Below are 19,320 nucleotides of genomic sequence, written 5' to 3' on the forward strand. Positions count from 1 at the left end.
GAATATGCTTGAATTGGAGTCTAGTGTAGTCACTATTAGAGAGATGAGAGACAGATCTCATACAGCAATTAAGGGGAGGAGATGCAGTGTCCCACAGTCAAATATTATGTGGAGGCCAGTGGTCCTACAGAGGATGGGAAGGATGCATTGGAGGACCCACAGGGATGCAGAACACCACATGAGTACAACCATAGAATCAACTGACTGGGACTCAAGTGGACTCACAGAGACCAGGGAACATATACGGGTCTGACCTAGGTCAACTGCATATATAATGATCGTGTAATTTGCTGTTCTTGTGGGATTCCTAACAATTGGATATGGGCTGTCTCGACTCTTTTGCTTGTATTTACCACCATTTTTCTCCTGTTGGGTTGCTTTTTCAAGCCTTGATGTGAGAATATGTGCCTCATCTTATTGTAGCTTGTCACTCTGGTTTTGATTGATGTCTCTGGGAGGCTTGTTCTTTTTTGAGGGCAAGTAAAAGTGTTGGATCTCGGGGGGAGAAGGAGGTGGAAGGAACAGACTGGGGAGTAGAAGGGGGAAAACTGAACTCTGGATTTAATACATGAGAGAAGAAAAATGAAAAGGAAAAATATTGACTTCAGTATAATTTATTGCATTTTCTCTGAATATGATGATGAGAGCCTTAACTTACTCAGTGTTCATTGAAATCATCAAAAAGTATTAAATTTATCACTTCATCCAAGAAAATGTTATCTTGATATCTTAAAGAAATAAAAGTAGATAGATGTTACCTTACTATAGTTAAACTTGTAGAAAGAAATTCAAGAAATGTATAATAGTAACTTTCTTATTCTAATCTCTCTTGAGCTAATGGCTAAATAAGGAATTATAGTTTGGGAGAAATATGCCATATGCTGGTAAGCATGTGAAAATAACTGTGAGCTTACTTAAGGAATGAACATATAGACTTGCAGGTTTCATATTTTTAGAAGTTATTTTATTGATGCTTTGTCATTATTTTCCACTGTTCCTGGAATTAATATTCCCTTTTCTAGTTTTGATTAACTTTTTCTACCACAATTATGCTCAAGAAATCAAAGATATTTTTTAGGTAATTTTATGGTAGCATTCAACTTTTAGACTAACTTTTATCAAATATCCACTGACAAAATTCTGATACATAAGAAACATAAACCTTAATTGTACAAATCAAAAAAAACATTACTCATCCCAAGGAACTGTAAATCAGTATTTAGTTAGGACATCCCTATTGATTTCATCTGAATTTCTAATATTTTGACATCTTATTTCCCTGAAATTGTAGATGTTCTTGGGCATCCCATATCCCATCCTACCTCAGTCATTTAACCATTAATGTGTCAGAGAACAATGGAAAAAAACAACAAAAACCTATGTGTTCTCAAGACTACACTTGCCTCGTATTTGCTGCTAGTCTGTGTCAAGAATAGAGATTGGCAGGAGTCAGTACCAAGATACCAGAAAATATGAATGTCTTCTACCAGTGGGTAAAATCATGAAACATGGGTTATATTTGTATATCATTACTTAATCCTTAACAGCTCTGTAGAACTAAGTCTTCACATTTAAAAATAGCTTTTCTTTCTATACATCTGACCTCAGTGACATATATAATAATGATCTACGTCAATGTAAGGAAAAAAATAGTAAGAAGTAAACAGTAAATTTTGTTCAAGAAATCCCTGAACCTTGAAAGGAGAGTAACAAAAAAATAATCCTCCTTTTAAATTTAATTAATCTGTTTGTCTGCCCATATGTATATTTGTATACCACATGTCTTTTGTCTGTCAGAGGAGTACAAAGGAGGGCAGCAGATCCCCTAAGAATGTCCTTGTGAGCCTCCAAATGGATTTGTCACATGGCCTGGGGCAACAGCAAGTACTCATAACTACTCAGCCATCACTCCAGCCCCTTAGTCTTTGTAACAGTTGTCAATTTGGTGCATTTCAGTCAAACCATTAATTATATATTTATCTTTGAAATACAAGACTTAATTTGTTGATATACCTCTTGCTCTCATTTATTTGTCAACTAAAGAGGCATCCCTATGCACCTTTGTGTTTCTATGGCTCAACTGTTTGAATAAGCAACTTTTGTTAATTAAATAAAGAATAGATTCTTTTTAACTGAAGAAAATATAGCTACATTCACTTTAGTTCTGGGAATATGAGAAACATAACAGATCTTTCAGATAAGGAAAAAAGCTCAGAAAGAATAAATAAATTGTAGACTATTATAGGATGTATTCCTTTAGCATGTGCTCCAGAGAGGTGCACCTCAGCAAAGAACTCATGTGTATGACTTTAGTAGATAATGTAGACCTGTGAGTGAAGGAATTTTTTTAAAGTGAGAAGAAGGAGATGATCCTTAAAAAGGATGTATTACCAAGCTGTCTTTCTCCCAGTGAAGTGATTGATGCATGGTGCCCCCAAGAAACAATATACATTGTGTCTTACAACTACCTCCCAGGAATATGGAAAATGAAAAGAATTTATTCACTGGTTCCTAACTCACCCAAGCTGGGATATTACTTTATTCCCAAGTTAGATCTTTTTTGTTTATTATTGGACTTCACACCTGTGGGGACAGCATCTGCAACATATAACCTAGCCTGATGTCCCGAAGAAATGGAAGTGAAGGATAGTCAGTTATTCTGTCCTCAATTCTGGAGTTGAAGGCAGATTAATCTAAGATGGTTATTAGTAAACTTAAATGTCTTGATGTCAGGTAATAAAAAAGCAAGTAAAAGATAAAACTAATTTTTGATAAGGTAGATTTTATAAAAAGATTCATTACCCATCCACCTTATGCATTAAACTATAATGAACACCATGTTAACATAGTCATTTAGAGTATACCAAGGACTTTTAAATATTAGCAAAAATATTAAATGTGTTTTGAAGAGTGGCAGTATATCACTTATAATTACTCACAGTCAATATTGAAGTGTATTTAAAGAAAAAACTCATATTTTCTATGAAGGATGGTTGTACATCATTGAAGTCATTAATATGTGTAGAAGAAAAAATAGAATGCTGAATGAACAGAAGATAGAACAAAAATGCAGAAAGGGATCTTTGGAGGAATCATCAGAAATTCATTCATAAGCATCAGTGAGTGTGTAGGATTTACCATAGCAGGTATTATAACAAAATGCCAAAGGAAGAAAAGCAAATGATAGTTCATTCCTTTTCATTAAGAATTGTTTAAAAATATGCTCACTATTTTTAAATAAGAGCAATATGTAAGGTGAAACAGTGGAGTTCTCTACTAAATACATACGCTGTCCATTGAAGGCTCCTAGAAGGGATTTGTTATTTTTGAAATACTAGACTTAATTTGCTGTTAAACCTCTTGTTCTCATTTTAAATTTATCTGTGACTAGCTTCTAAACAATTTTGATAATGTAATCTGTAACAAACATTAAAAAGAGTAAAATCCTTTTGTATGAATGAATGATAAAGAAAACAATTCTATATTCTATAATGTGTGTATGTGTGTATGTATGTATGTATGTATGTATGTATGTATGTATGTATGTGTATGTGTGTGTGTGTGTGAAACTTGAGACTTTAAATGTTTTCTTTGCAGGAAGCCAATGTTAAATAACAGTTACTTAAACAGTCTTAAAACAGAAAGCATGGTATCCATCTAAGTCATTCATCTGATGAGTTTGAGGAGAAAAACAAAGGACAGAAAACCAGCCAACATTTGCAGCACTGAAATAGGAGGAACTTGGCATGTACATGCTATGGGAGATTCTTTCCGATTTGTTCCTTATGAGTTGCACAATATTGATAGCTGCTTATTTGTATTCGGAGAGGTTCATGTTGGTTTTCACGGCCACTGTTACTCCCCTTATGAAATACCTTGGCAAGGTAGTCACGACAATACAAGCAGTGAATCCACAGTGTAAATCTTTTCTTTTCGGCTTTGTATGGTCATATTTAAGAGCTTTCTCATTTGAAATGCACGTGGTGCTTTCAGTTCAATTTCAGCAAGTAGTGCCCTATCATGTGGCAACCACATACTATTTTAGTACGGTTTCACTTGACAGATGGCCACTGTTAGGGAATAGTTCTCTCTCTCTCTCTCTCTCTCTCTCTCTCTCTCTCTCTCTCTCTCTCTCTCTCTGTCTCTCTCTCTCTCTCTCTGTCTGTCTCTCTGACAAAGTCTACGAGTTAATTTTTTTTTCTGTTTTATTTAACATCATCAAGTTTGTAACTAAACGTGGAAACATATATGAGGCAGTGATGGCCCATCTCTTTTTGAAATGATCTCAGTGTGGCAAAATGACTAGACATATATCGACACCATTCTGTGTGAATGTAAATACATTTCCTTTGCTGTCATTTGAAGAGAACAAGTTCCTTTTCTATAAGATCGATTTCAGTTGTCGAGATTCGGTTGCTGTTAGCGACAATTTATGTTGTAATGGAATGTGAAACAATCACCTAATTTGAAGTTCTAAATACAGCATTGTGTATTCACAAGATTTATAAGTGTTCTTCACCACATAAGACTAGTTTCCTCATTCAAGATGGTTGTGTTTCAAATAAAAGCACACATTTTGTAATTCCAATTTATAGTTATTAATTTAAATAAAGTCAACTATATGAAATTATAAACCTGCTTCATTTGCAGAACAATATTATAACAGATTATACCAGACTACCCTTGTAAAAGATGAGCTTTTAACCATACTCAATTCATTTCTTGCTACAGTATTTTTCTTCTAACTTTTCAATTATTATAGAAAGAATTCTTTCTATGGTCTCCGTTCTTTGTTCTCCAAGTAGTTAAGCATGGGTATTACCAGTGGTTCAGTATTGTGAGTTTGAACACACAAAAGATTGTCAGTTCAAAGGACTTTCAACTAATGACAGGGTGATTTCTCTGTCTGTAAGCTGAGCTGCTTACATTAGAAAGGCCTTCAGAACAAATGGACATGTTATCTTAAAAGTAACGGGCACTCACTCAGGAGATGACACAGTGGGCAGAGTGCTTGCTACACACTACAGAACTTCATATCCCTGTAACTTCTGTAAATGCCAAGTACGGAAGGGCCCTGTATACAATCTCCGTGGGGGAAGGGATGGAGATAGGCAAATCCAAAGGAGCTCACTGGCCAGCCATTCAGTCCTAAACAGAAAACTGAAAGCCAGTAAGAGAGCTTGTCTCATAAAAAAAAAAAATGACCACAGAGGATGACTCCTGAGTTCAGCCTCTGACCTCTGCATGCATACATATTAATGGGCATAATGCAGGACACTAATGCATATATAAGCAAACAAATGCAATATATATACCCTAGCCATTCCTTCCCCCATAGAGATTGTATACAGGCCCTTCTGTACTTGGCATTTACAGAAATTATAGGGATATGAAGTTCTATAATGTACACACACACACACAAACACACACACACACACACACACACACACACACACACACAAAATACATCCAGGCCCCTTTTATTTATATAATCTTTGTTTACAAATGTAGAAGGATGATGAGATGATATTCATGGAACTTACCAAGACCTCCTATCGTTCTAGAGAACTTGGTAAGGTAATTTGGGAATGCATTTGAGGAGTGCTATCTCTTAAGGCATATATTTGTTTGTGTCTTTTCTCTCTCTCTCTCTCTTAGGATTTCTTTGAAAAAGTAAAATGGCCCTTGAACAGCCATGCTTTACAAATACCTCTTTAAAATCTGAAATATCATGAGTATTAATGAAAATTATGACATGGCTTTAAAAACAGATTATTTCTGCATGAGCTTTACATGAAAATCCCTCTAATTTCTGAAGTCAACTACCACGATTTTTTTTAATTAGAATATTCCAATCGGTAAGTAATTCTTCAGGAGTCTTTGCAGTAATCACTGTGTCTCAATGTGAAAATATAAATATAAATGTATCTAAGTTTCTTGTTAAATTAAGTTACAGTTAAAATAAAAATATAACAGGCAGTTTTGACATTTTCGCATATTATTTGCAATAACGGATAAGCACCTTGAATTTGAATCAAAATGAATTTGTTTGATTATAAACATATTTTATTTTCTTCTGTTGTTTATGCTATTAAATTATTGTGAGTGCTAATTGCTACCCATTTAAAATAATTGAATCAATATATCTTAATATAGTGGAAATAAGCACCACTTGCCTATTCTGCAATAGTCTGTAGATTTAGAAGGTTGGAAATTTTGATATAAAATAAGAAACAAACAAAATCAAGCACATAGAAGTGTAAGTGTAAAATTCAAATGTTAACTTTTACTGGACAAGAAAAATAACACGAGGAATTGTATTTTACCTTCTGTGTGAAAATATAAAAACCAACAAAACACATAAATGATACTTTATAAGATAATGATCATCAGGCTATGACTAACAATATTATAGCAAGAAGCAAAACACAAATGTGACACACAACTGCCCACATCTAAGTTTGTAGCACAAGAGGATGCCTTTCACCAAGGGTAATAATATTCCTAAGATGAGGAGACAAAAACGAGGGTTTAGAGAAGGGATTGGGCAGGAGAAGTATAGAGAATAAGGACTGAGGAGTTTCAGAGGATGACTTCTGTGCCCTTTGATGAATTCAGAAATAGACCTTATCTATAGTCATAATTTCTACAGTTTTAGTTACCATGTATTAGTTGAGTATAATGACTGAATAGAAAAACTCCAGGGTCGACACCTCTGTCTCCTGCGCAGAATACGTGTCGACCCGGAGATCCCTGTAATAGATCTCCGTAATAAACCTCGCCTTTGCTTATTACATCCAAAATGGTCTCTCTGTGTCTGGGGTCCGTGATTTCCCCAGACTTGAATAAGGGTCTCTCTTCGGGGATCTTTCATTTGGGGGCTCGTCCAGGACCGGTGTTTCCTGGGGCGCACCATCCTGAGACTCGAGCTAGGATCTTTCATTTGGGGCTCGTCTGGGATATTTGCGACTACCCCAGACTCCGAAGACCCCTTGGAGGCTAAAAGACCTACAGGTGATACAGAAAGAAGTCTGGTCACAGCTGGCATTAGCCTATGCCCCGGGGACCCCCGAGACATCTCATCAGTTCCAGGTCGGAGACGGCTACATATGATGGCACCGAACCCAGATACTCGAGCCTCACTGGAAAGGACCGTACCTGGTGCTGCTGACCACCCTGACAGCCATCAATTCTCAGCCCTCACCAGCCATGTACTAGCTGTTGGGGCTGAGAGCTAGGACCTAGAGGGAAACTCAGATCTTCAAAAAGCTCCCTAGACTTAATTTCATGTTTGCCCTCGTTCTATCAAGATAGGTGTAGGGATAGGCTTGATTTCTATTACAAATGATGTAACATTGCATATGTTAGTACTCCTAACACTTCTTGGGACTGTGCCTCAGGGATCACAATCTGTATAAGTTTAGAAGTTCTAAAAGCTAGTCATGACCTTGGTGTGTAGGTTTAGATAGTGTCCAGATTGGAATCTTGATGCTAAAGACTTAGTAAGACAAAAAAAGAGTTGAGAATTACTTAAGGCTATCTAGGTGCTGCAAGGGCAGCACAAGGACATCTGCCATTGCCCTGCAATGCAAGGCTTATAGAGAATTCAGAACTGCCATTGACTCAGATATAAAAAGAGTGAAAGACTTTTTAGCTGACCTCCAAGAATACCTAACCTCCCTCTCAGAGGTAGTCCTTCAGAATAGGAGGAGATTAAACCTGATATTCCTTAAAGGAGTCTGTGTGCTACACTGAAAGAAGATTGTTGCTTCTATGCAGACCATTCAGGAGTAATTAAAGACTCCATGAATAAACTTAGAGAAAGGTTAGACAAAAGACAGAGAGACAGAGAAACGCATCAGGGATGGTTCGAGAGCTGGTTTAGTAGATCTCCTTGGATGACTACTCTGATATCTTCCCTTATGGGACCCTTCTTAGTTTTGCTTCTGCTTCTGATTATAGGTCCATGTGTGTTAAAGAAACTAGTTAATAGGTTTGACTCCTACAAAAAGATAGAGATGCTCAAAAAGGTTGGTTTGAGTCTTGGTTCACTCGTTCTCCCTGTGACTACCCTACTCTCTGCTATATGGCTGGGCCATTACTAATAATTTTCTTGGTTTTAGTTTTTGGACCCTGTGTGACAAACAGGTTAATTGCTTTTGTTAAAAATCGAGCGGGTGCTGTGCGGTTGATGGTTCTGAGACAACAGTACCAGTCAGTTAGGACAACTGGTGAGACCAAATATGAGACTTGATATCAAAATTCTAAGATTAGAATTACTTAGTAGAAGAAGAGGGGAATGAAAGGAAAATTATACAGACTTAAGGTTTAAAAATATGAAGTTAAAAGAGTAAGTTTCAAAATTCACAGACTCAGGGCTAAACACTGTGAAAAGCAAGTCCAGGCAGCCCTGCCCTGCCACTAGGACTAACAGACCATAAAGATAAAGAAAAGGAATGCAGGAATCAGCCGGAGTTATCAGGACTGACTCAAACCATCTGGCAGAAAGGCACCTCCCCCAGCTTACTCAGAGTCACACCTTAACCAGATGCCCTTCAAACCCTGATACTCCCCTAGCTTCTAAAATCCTGTACACTCCAGTCAATATATACTCTCCTGCTGTGCTGTAATCTCACTGCCATGTTTAAATGAACCAATCACTTATAGCCGCGCCAGAAATTAGCCAATTGTGTGTAACCGCGCCAAAACCCTAGCCTTCCCTATATAAACCCCTGACTTTTGAGCTTCGGGGTCAACACCTCTGTCTCCTGCGCGGGATATGTGTCGACCCGGAGATCCCCATAATAGATTTCCGTAATAAACCTCGCCTTTGCTTATTACAAAAAAAAAAAAAAAAAAAAAAAAAAAAAAAAAAAAAAAAAAAAAAAACCAAAAAAAAAAAAAACCTCCAGAAGTTAACAAGTTCTTATATTAACTTTTATTTACTACACGATTTTATTTATTTGTTTTTTATGGCTATCTCTCAATTTGTTATTGTGCTTAGTTTATTAATTAAACATTAATGTAATCTTACTATTTTGTATTGCTTATTTTTGAGAGGGTATTTTAAATTACAGTTCTCCCTTCTCTTTTTTCCCTCTGAGCTTTCCTATATACACCTCACAGCTCTCCTTCAAAGTCATGGCCTCTATTTTTTTTCCCATCAATTGGTATTGCATGGATATATGCATGTGTATAAATTCTTAAACATAATCAGTCAGATCTCTATAATGTTTTTAGATACATAATTTCAAGGATGATTGCTAGGCACTGGATAGTTTTTGTGCTTTGCCCTGAGGAGGGCCACCTCTCTGCCTCTCCCACTCACAGCTTTACTCAAATGCCTACAGTTCTTTGTATACGGTTTTGGTCCCAGAGTTATTTCTTCCTTTGAAGTTTGATGTGCTTACTGACGACCTTCCTGTTTAGTTCATGTTTGAGCAGTCATGTTGATGAGACTTTACAGATGTAGCTTATTCGGTTACTAGGATATACAGTATCATAGCAAGTCGGTGATCCTCTAGATCTCACAAAATTTCTGCCTGCTCATCCACAATGTTAACTAAGCCTTAAGTGTGGGAATGCTTTGTAGATTGGACCTGGGCTCCACACCTCTTCATATTGGTTTGTTATCATTTCTGGAATGGCTGTTCTCTGTGCAAAAAGCAACCCCTTAATGATAGGTGAAGACTACATGTAAATCTAGATGAAATACAAATGTTTACATATTATTTTCATGGATTATGGCAGATTAATAAATTACTGGTTCCAGATTCTCCTTCAGCCATCCTGATTTCACTAGCACTAATTAGTTAGTTAGATTTAAATTATTGGGCAAAACATAACTCAGTTCTTAAGTCCTATCAAAGAACCCTTGGTTGCAGCCAATATATGTGTGCCTCTGGTGCACTCACAAGTTATCATGTCATGCTGGTGTTGATGATGTTGTTATGGTTCCCGGGTATGACAGCTGAGTGGAGCTGTGGGCCGTCTACTTCCTTCTGAAGCTTGGACGTTACCCTCGAGTACCGTGAATATTAGTTCCAAGGAAGGGGCCATGTAGCTGATCCAGCTCAGGCACCTTTGGGACCTGTCTGAGTGCATGCTGCACTCAGTTGTAGATATTTCCTTAGCACCTCTGGGTTTAAAAAAAGGCGATGGGAATGGTCTCTATGTGTATCAAAATCCCGTCATCATTGCCCTGCAACTTCTGTCCATGGATAGATGAATACTCTTGTGCTTGTTAGGATATTTACTTAAAACTCAACTGAAAGAACTGGACAAAGGATTGGGCAGACACATGGACCAGCCTTTGAGGAAGGTAAGAAGATTTCCCATGTGGCTCTTGATTGCAAAGAAACTTATAGTCATGAACTATCAGGAAGGAGGTAAAGGATTATTCATCAATAATGTACCCAAATATATACTTTATATGTTATTAAAGTACTGTTTAGTAAAAATTATAAAATATACATTTGAACAGGAAAGTAGTAACTCAAATGAGAAACAAAAGTGAAACTTAGAAATGTAAAAAAGGGTACATTTGTCTGCAAGCATGTAAATGTTACAATTCATATGATAAGCAGTTTACATGCTGAAGAAACCAGATGATACATTGATTAAGGCAAATGAATACGTTACATTGTAATATTGTCAAATTCCTTTAGATAGAACTGTGGTATATTAGCTTTAAAATAAAGGTTAGTCATGGTACAGTACACCTATCCAAAGACTCTAAATAACAATTTCAAGGGACAAAGGGCACAAGTCTCCCTAGGAAGGGCAAACTGAATAGATATTGTGGGAGGACTGGGGGTCTGGGGGGACAGGAACAGGAGGAATTAGGTAGAGGGAAGATGGAGGGAGATAATACTAGGAGAGACAAATGGAATTGGTGGGTATTTGGAGGACCAGACAAAAACCTAGTGCAATTGAAAGTACCAAGAATCTATGGTGATGTCCCTAAGTTACCAAGGACCAGTCCATCTTGAGATTCCTGCCAGAAGAGGAATCCATGCTTGACATTGCCTAAAGAGACAAGAGCTAGAGGCTGGATAGCCAGAGATCTAGGATAGGACCACACACAACCAGAAGAAAAAAAAAACCAAAAGTCAGTAAAATGATTCTTAATGATATTTTGCTAGACAGGGGCCTAGCAGAATCATCATTAGAAAGACTTCTTCCAGAAATTGATAAAAAGAGATACAGATGTCCAATATCAAATTAGGAAGAACTTGGAAAGGATACTAAGAGCCAGAAATGACATGGATTATACAAGAAAATCCACAGAATTAACTACACTGGAATCATAGGGACTCACAGAGACTGAGGCAATCAGGAAATCTCATAGTTCTGACCTACGTCCTCAGAATATATATTATGATTGTGTGTCATGATTTTCTCATGACATCCTTAACAATTGAGGAAGGGCTGTCTTTGATGGTTTTGCCTGCCTTTAGGACATTTCCCCTTCTGTTGGATAACCTTATGCACCCTTAATTCAAGGGGAGGTTCCTAGTCTTAATGCATCTTGATATGCCGTATCTGGTTGATACCCCTGGGAGACCTCCGATTTTCTGAAGGGAAATGGAGGAGGAAGGAATAGAGGTTGCAGTGGCGGAGGGACTAGGAGAAAAGGAGATAATGGTAACAGTGGTCAGACTGTAATATATGACAGATATGCACATACATACATACATACATATATACATACATACATAAAAACTGTGGTGCTTAAAAATAGTATATATGCAAATACCTGTAAGGTAGGAAACACCTGATTTAACACCATGAGATAAAGAACCTCTTTACATACTGATGAGTTAGTTTTCTGTTGGCAGTCGAATATTGAGCATGGTTCCTACTCTTAATTGTGTTTTATTCCCCCAGTGAGACTCTCTTGTATGGTATTAATTTTTCATTCACAAATGGCTGTAAATTGGAGATAGCTTCTGGGTGTGAGATAGGAGCTTCTATACACTTCTTCCAGTTCTAGAACCTCAGCTGGTGTAGATGTAGGCAGGCTCTGAGAGTCAGTATTTGCACAACCATGTTGTGTTTAGAAGGCCTTGATGCCTTGGTGACTCTCATCCCCTCTGGCTCACATTCTTCCTCCTCTTCTGCAGAGTTCCTTGATTCCTTGAGGGAAAGATTTGAAGAATTCCTTTTAGTGGTGAGTGTTCCAAGGTCCTCGCCCTTCGTATTTTCTGGCTGTAAGTCTCTGCATTTGATCCAACAGGAGTAAGAGTCTCTGACGGTGACTGAGAAAGGCACTGATCTATGAATATGGCAGAATGCTTTTAGGAGCCAATTTATTTCTATGTTCTTTCAGCAGAACACTACTGCTTGGTTTTCTCCTAAGTCCGTGGCTTATTCAGTCTCAGGTTCTTGGCCATCCACACAGTGTTGGGTATGTGTTTCATCTCATAGAGGAAGTAGGAGAAGTAGGGTATGGAGAAACTGATTGGAATGTATTGTATGAGAAAATCTATGTTCAAGAAACAACAACAAAAAAAATAAAATCACTAAGTAAAAATGATGGTCATATAGTTCCTACTCCAGCCTTTTCCTCTATGGGGCCAAAATGCGTAATGCAGAAATATTTGAGCCAGTAGGTTTGAATCTAGATATTCTTGGGCATATCTACAGTCCTAGATCCTCAGGAGAATGAGGTAGTGATTGGCAATGATTTGGTAGGTCTACGTCAGTCTGTACAATGATCAGACTTGGGTACTATTTATAGAATATGATACAAAAAATGAAAGATGGATTATGAGAGACAAAAACTAGATGGATAAAAGCACTTCAAGTCACAACCTTGGCAACTGAGGCAGAAGATGTCCTTATTCATTTGTCCTCTGAACTATGGACAAATGATGTTCAAGATGGAAACTGAAGGAAGCTCAAGTTAGAAAACTCTCACCTGCACATGAATTGAGTTCTGAATAATAAGGTACCACACACTGAAATATCCCTAAAGGTAGTGTGAGGACTATAAATATATCTTTTATTTGCCAGTTGTAATTGTCAATTTAGAGACTTACTGCTGTGTAATCTCACCCTTTTCAGGTCTTTCTGACTCTAGCTGGGTGTTTCAAACTCCTCTTGAAACTGACTAATTCAATTAAGCTTGTCTTGGCTTCTGATTAAATTATTCTGCTTGGCCTCAAACTAACTCTGGCAATGGGTGCTAATCTTCTGGTTCCTTCTCATTCTATGGCACATTCTCCACCTATGTCTAGTTTGTTCTGTTTGTAATCTGTCTTGGTAAAACTGTCTAGGTAAAACTCATTCTATCCCTCTCCCTGTCCCTCTCCTTATTCCTATCCCTGTCTCTGTCCCTGTCCCTATCCTTATCCCTGTCCCTGTCTCTGTCCCTTTCCTTCTCCCCCCCTCTCTCTCCCTCTTCCTCTCCTTCTCCCTTACCCTTTCCCTCTACACTCCTCTGTCTCTGGTGCATTCTGAAGTCACCTCTCTTTCTCTGTTTTTCTGAGAGTTGGGTATATCCTATCTTTGGCTCATTCTGTTTAATCATTTTCTGATTCATCACATTGTCTGCACCTCAATTATATGTTGCTTTCAAACTTGGCTACTTCCTTGCACAAACTAACTTGACCTTCATTGTTTTGGATTAACAGCGTATACTAAGGGCATGTCTGTACCCCGAGAGGGATGAAAACTAAGTCATTCCAGCAGAGTTACGCATACCTAGAAGGTCTGGATGTAATCCCTTGCTGAAGAAACCATGTTTCTGGATAAAAATTTCTCTACAGCTTGCTTATTGGGTCAACTTGAGGCAAGTTAGAGTCATTTGGAAAAAAGAAATATTAGTAGAGAAAATGGACATAGGAAATTGGCCTGTGTGTGAATTTTCTTGGTGGGAGTACCCAGTTTAGTACCATCCATGGGCTGGTGGTCCTGGGTGCTATGAGAAATCAGTCTAAACAAGACAGTAGGAATTAACCCTCCATAACATCTATATCAGCTCCTGCCTCCAGGTTCCTATCTTGAGTTTTTGCCCTTATTTCCCTGGATTGTGGACTCCAAGTTGTAACCTGCAATAAATCCTTTCCTCTGCTCCTCTGCATAAAACCCCAGAAATAATCAGTGCATAAAAGATACCTTAATAATTAAGTGAGGTACAGATTTTTTTTTAGTTTGTTAAGAGTAACTTATGATATTCCCTAGGAGTATTTTCATGTAGAAACTGGTACCTCAACCAAACCTACGAAGTATATTATCTTTTTATGTATAATATTGTTTCTTATTGCATACATTATAAATAGACTAAGTAGAGCTACACCAAGGTACAAGGAAGAATGAGTAAAATTTCTGATCCAACTAACCTAATTACAATAGTAATTTCAAAGAAAAATAGAAATTTTAAATCTGTACAACCCAAAGAAGATAACGGCATATTTGACTGATTCAGATATGACTGACTTCTCAGAGTAAAGAAAGTTATCTGAAATATGTAAGAATATAAAAAATAATAAAATGTCAGCTCTCCTGTGCCTGTCAGACAATAGTAGAGTTGGATCCTATGTCTAGCATGAGCTGAAAACATGAAAAGAGAACTAGAATTCAGGTCTGTGCTTGAAGATTTCAACAGCTCTCTCTCTCACAAAATGATTGAACATAGAAAGCTATCAAACATAGGCAACCTCAGGCTGGAGAGAGGCTCAGAGGTTAAGAGCACTGACTACAGTTCCAGAGGTCCTGAGTTCAAGTCCCAGCAACCACATGGTGGCTCAAAACCATCTGTAATGAAATCTGATGCCTCTTCTGGTGTGTCTGAAGACAGCTACAGTGTACTTACATATAATAAATAAATAAATCTTTTTAAAAAATATAGACAACCTGTAACCATCAACTCGTTGGAAATAATTGGCATTTACCAAGTACTTTTGTCCAACAACACCTGAACATGTGTTTTTTCTTAAAGCATCAATGAGACACATCTAATGTGTTACATTCCTGAAGAAACAGAATTGCAAGAATGGAAAACATTAGTGGCTTTCCCTAAGGCAGTGAATGGACCATAAATAGGCTTTATAAAAGTTTCTGTGCTGATGAAAATCATGTGTGTCTAACATTTGCCAAGGACGGTCTACGAAGCTAGTGCTGTGCTTTAATTCTTAAAGTTCTTACCTTTGAGAGGATAAAGATGGGAAGATACCTCTGTAAATTTCTTACCACAGTGGTAAATCTACAATTTCAGGATGATTTCAGTGACATTGATGATTCTTGTCATGTTGTTTAATTTAGTGTTATTGTTTCTACTAAAATTAATTTACGTCTCACTTATTGAGTTTGCATAAATAATAAAAAGCATGAATAACTTTGATAAAGGTTTTTTTTAGTGCATTTGAATCTGCGATGGCTTTTAAAAATAGAAACAGAAGTTTGAAGAAACTGACGTATTTGCTTCAACTTCTGCAGATTGTAAGATCTTAAAGACAGACTACCCTTGAAATAACTTTGACTCTGGACCATATCTAATGAAGCATGCTTATAGAAGGAACTGCAGAATCTACTTAAAGTTGTGCTTTTATTCTTACTTTTGAAATTACTGTCAGGTTCGCAGCTTAGCTAAGAACAAGCGTCTACGAATGAATCATTATTCATCTTCCAACTTGGATAATTTGGACAAAATCAGAGGAAAATGTCTTAAATTTCAACTTTAGAAATACATTCTTCCAAGTATAATACTGAAAAATATGCAAGCCTACTTTTTAAGGAGGTTTGATTTGCACCTAAAAGCTTCTGACAGCTTAGGCTGATCATAATATGTGTACTGTGTTTAGTGTAATTGTCTGAGGAACATTTGCCTTTCTCTTCATTTGAACAGCATGGGCAGGCTGCAGCTTTGAGCACTCTCAGAAGTTCCATTTACATAAAAAGTAGTGAGTTCTGAATTTGGAAATGAGGTACACAGCTACACAAAATGTCTAGAAACTTGGGTTCACGCAGTCCTTGCAAGGCAGTCTTCCTTAATGCTAGCATGCGGTAAGCTATTAATGATTAGTTTGTACATCAAGCTTGTGTCTAAACTACAATAAGATTGCCTTGAATTTCACTTGCAAGGCAAGCAACATATCAAGTATTTCATTTAGTAAAAATACTCATGACCTGGTACCCTTGTTTTTTCTTTACCCTCCTCATTTCATCCTGTATCTACCTTCCCATTTTGTACTTAAGCTAGCTAAATCATTTGCAGACTAACACACACACACACACACACACACACACACACACACACACACACACACCATGCACACACACACATGGAGACACACACCACACACACACACACACACACCACGCACACACACACATGGAGACACACACCACACACACACACACACACACACACACACACCACGCACACACACACATGGAGACACACACCACACACACACACACATACACACCACACACACACATACACACACCACACACACACACACACACACACACACCACACACACACGGAGACACACACACACCACATACACACACATACACGGAGACACACACAAATAGCGATTTCTGCAATTCCACAGCATATTTTCTGCTAAGTGACATGAATTTTGTGCCAAATTCCGGATAATTGACAGATTTTTTTTTTTTTTGCATGTGCATCGGAGCTGGCTTGGTGTCTTTCCGTCCTGCAAGGAAGCGCTTACAAAATGTCTTAAGGCTCAGCCAAAAAGCCTTAGCACGATTTTAAAGGAGGAAGTTGTATTCAGTGTTGTAGGGAAATGAGCCGAGGTGGATGAAGTCCTGGTGCCCCAGAGTGAAGCCACTGCAGACAAAGAAAGGATGAAAGACTCATTGCTCTTTGCTTTTTGGTGGGCATTGCTTAAAAACGAAACATAAGGGGTTCCGGAGTTAGCTCAGTGGTAGAGCGCTTGCCTAGCAAGCTCAAGGCCCTGGGTTCGGTCCCCAGCTCCGAAAAAAAGAAAAAAAAAAAACCAACCAAAGAAACAAAGCAACCCCGAAACATAACGAACTGTACATTCAGCAAGAAACAGTAGAAACCTGATGCTTCCAGATGCTAGTCAGGAGGTTGACAGTTTGCTTGCTTTCCTAAATAATCATTTTATATTTGCTGTAGTTAAAATTAAAACAAATATATGGACATAGAAATAAGTTATATTTTACCAGCCTTTACTGAATGATCCAGTCTCAGCAATTTAGTATTATATATTGATTACTCATATGTGACCAAATTCCTCGGTTTTTATTGTCCAAATTGCATTCCATGAAAAAAAAAACTTGAAAAGAAATCACAATCCTTGAAATTTAAATAGAAACACATTGAAGTTAATAAAAATTTTAGCGTATATCTTATATATTTGCAAAACATACATATATCATTATTTACCTTCAATTATTTAAATTGCTTATGTTTGTAATCTGAATAAATTTTCATTCTCCTAAGAGTAAAAACACAAATTTTGATTCAGTTTCAAAAGACATTACTTTATTTGTCATTAATATTATAATAATTATCTACTAAAACATTGAATTGGTATTTATTATCCATTGTATTTCCAACAATATAATTCATATGAGTGCATCCAAAATATGTATAAGCTATAAGCTAGATTTTTAACAGCTTACAAATCATAGTACATAAAATATTAACTAATGGAGTAGAAGGAGGGTGGGAAAGTGAGAGGGTAATGTACAAGAAAATCTGGCTGGTTATCTATGAATGTCTTCCTTACTGTGTCAAAAGTTAAGCTGAATGAGTGAGAACTACATCATAGACACCGTTCTTACAATGCTTACAGTACAATGGAGTGAAGTTCTGTGTAGACAAGCAAGCAAGAAACTAAAGATTTACAATATCATATGAGTTGAACATATGTCACAGGATGCTAGTTCAGGAAAAGAGGGTACGTTTGGTTAAGGAGACCATGTTGAATGCTTTTTTTTATTTGTTTTCGATGCTGAAATATGAAAAAAAGAGAAGGTGTTGAAGTCGTAGTTAGTCCAGCCAACCAGAATGTGTAAGTGTTTTAGTTTGACATGGAATTTGCCAATTTAACCAGCTTACAGACCACATGTTGCTAAGTACTGGGAGAAACAAAGCTGCAGGCATCCTTAAATGCTTGGCGGAGAGGAAATGCTTACGTGATTGAAATGACTATACTTCATTTAGCTCTCATCCGGGGATAGGCACATTTATTTCACGACTTGCATATTTTGCAACAAGAACAGTGACACGCCAATAAGCATAGTGTTCAAAGCTCTGTCACACGGGCCTGTCAGTTTACTGAACTCAAGTTAATAAACTCGGGACATTGTGATAATTCAAGTGTGGGAACAATTTTCATATATGCGTAGCTCGTTACTAAGGTACAATGATTAGAGAAATCTTAGCTGTTCAATCCTGATTTGTATAATTAAGATTTTTTATTTTATTTTATTGGATATTTTATGTATTTCCCATCTGGAACCTCCTAACCAATTCCCCCGACTCTGCTTCTATAAGGGTATTCCCCCCACCCAGCCATAATTCCTCCTGCCTCTCTGCTCTGGCATTCCCCTACATTGGGTCATTGATCCTTCACTTTTCTTTAAATCAAACTCAGGAAAACAAAAATATAAGAATTGACGTTAATTAAAATTTCAGTTCTATTTCTATATTTTGAACTTTTCATCCAGGACATACGTTTTAGACTATTTTTGTATGAAATGTGGGTAGTTACAATGTTACAATGCTTAATTAGAGGAAAGGGAATTGTAAATCATATCTAAATGTAGTGTGGACTTATATCCAAATGTAGAATATTACATTTACTAATTTAATTTAATTTAAAATTGCTAATTTAATTAAGAAAAAGCAATATGGTGGATACTGAACATGAATGCAGGAAAGCAAATGAAATATAATATTCAAGTTTTTCTTCTTATCTACTCCAATCATTTCAGAATGACTTTTTAGAAGTGGGCAAATATAAAATAAAAGATAATGCATAAAGATAAAAATGACTTGTCATTTTTCTAATAGAAACGGTAAAATCAGTTGTATGTTGAATTTACATTATTGTCTCTGCTCACAATGTTAATTCTAATTTACACTTGTTCTCTGTTGCTTCTTCTGTAGATGAATTTCAAATCAGAATTTAATCAATGACTTCTTTGTTGCTAAAACATAACAAAGATGTTTTTAAAATACATCTCCAAGTTTTTTATCCACCATGAAAGGCTTCAGTATTTGTCTTCATTGACAAATCTTCATTGACTGAAGGCTGCTAGCAGAATACTGACCTCCGGACAGCTAGGATGAGGTTCTTAAAGCAACAC

Source organism: Rattus norvegicus, chromosome 14, assembly GCF_036323735.1.
Source record: "Rattus norvegicus strain BN/NHsdMcwi chromosome 14, GRCr8, whole genome shotgun sequence".
NCBI classification, from domain to species: domain Eukaryota; kingdom Metazoa; phylum Chordata; class Mammalia; order Rodentia; family Muridae; genus Rattus; species Rattus norvegicus.